Source organism: Chrysochloris asiatica, unplaced genomic scaffold, assembly GCF_000296735.1.
Source record: "Chrysochloris asiatica unplaced genomic scaffold, ChrAsi1.0 scaffold00315, whole genome shotgun sequence".
Lineage (NCBI taxonomy): Eukaryota > Metazoa > Chordata > Mammalia > Afrosoricida > Chrysochloridae > Chrysochloris > Chrysochloris asiatica.
Window position 1 is genome coordinate 1,132,911 of NW_006408833.1, and position 556 is coordinate 1,133,466.

Here is a 556-nt window from a genome sequence, read left to right on the forward strand (position 1 = left end):
CAATTAGTTATAGGCAGAAGACGGACTTACAAGCTTTCTATGGTGATATTTCTGGCTATTCCTTTCACTCTCCCTCCAGTGACTGTTTTATATTACAATGCATGGAACACCAAGGTTCAAAAGTCAGCCCAACATTATTCCCGCCTTTTCCCCATTCTAACCCTGTCCCAGTCTCTGGATCCCAGAGCTCTGTTGTTCCAAGGCTGTGTCTACATCCGTTTTTACCTCTGTCCCATTTAGCCCATTCATACCTGCCTAATTGTTCTCCCATCTGCCTTGTTCTTCCATTCCCCTCTTCCTACTTGTATATTGCCCCCCTCCCCAATACCCAAATTATCTTGTGCCTATTCCTTGCCCTGTGCTTCACCTTCCTCTCCCACCCTTATTCCTACCCCTACGTCCTAGCAACCTGCTAGGAATCCACTGTAGTGGATTAGTATGGGTTCTTTTTCTTAGTCTTTTACAGTAGTGGTCCTATGCAGTATTTTTCCTTTTGTGATTGACTAATTTCACTCAAATGTCCTTAAGGTTCATCCATGTTAGGAAGTGGCATGTA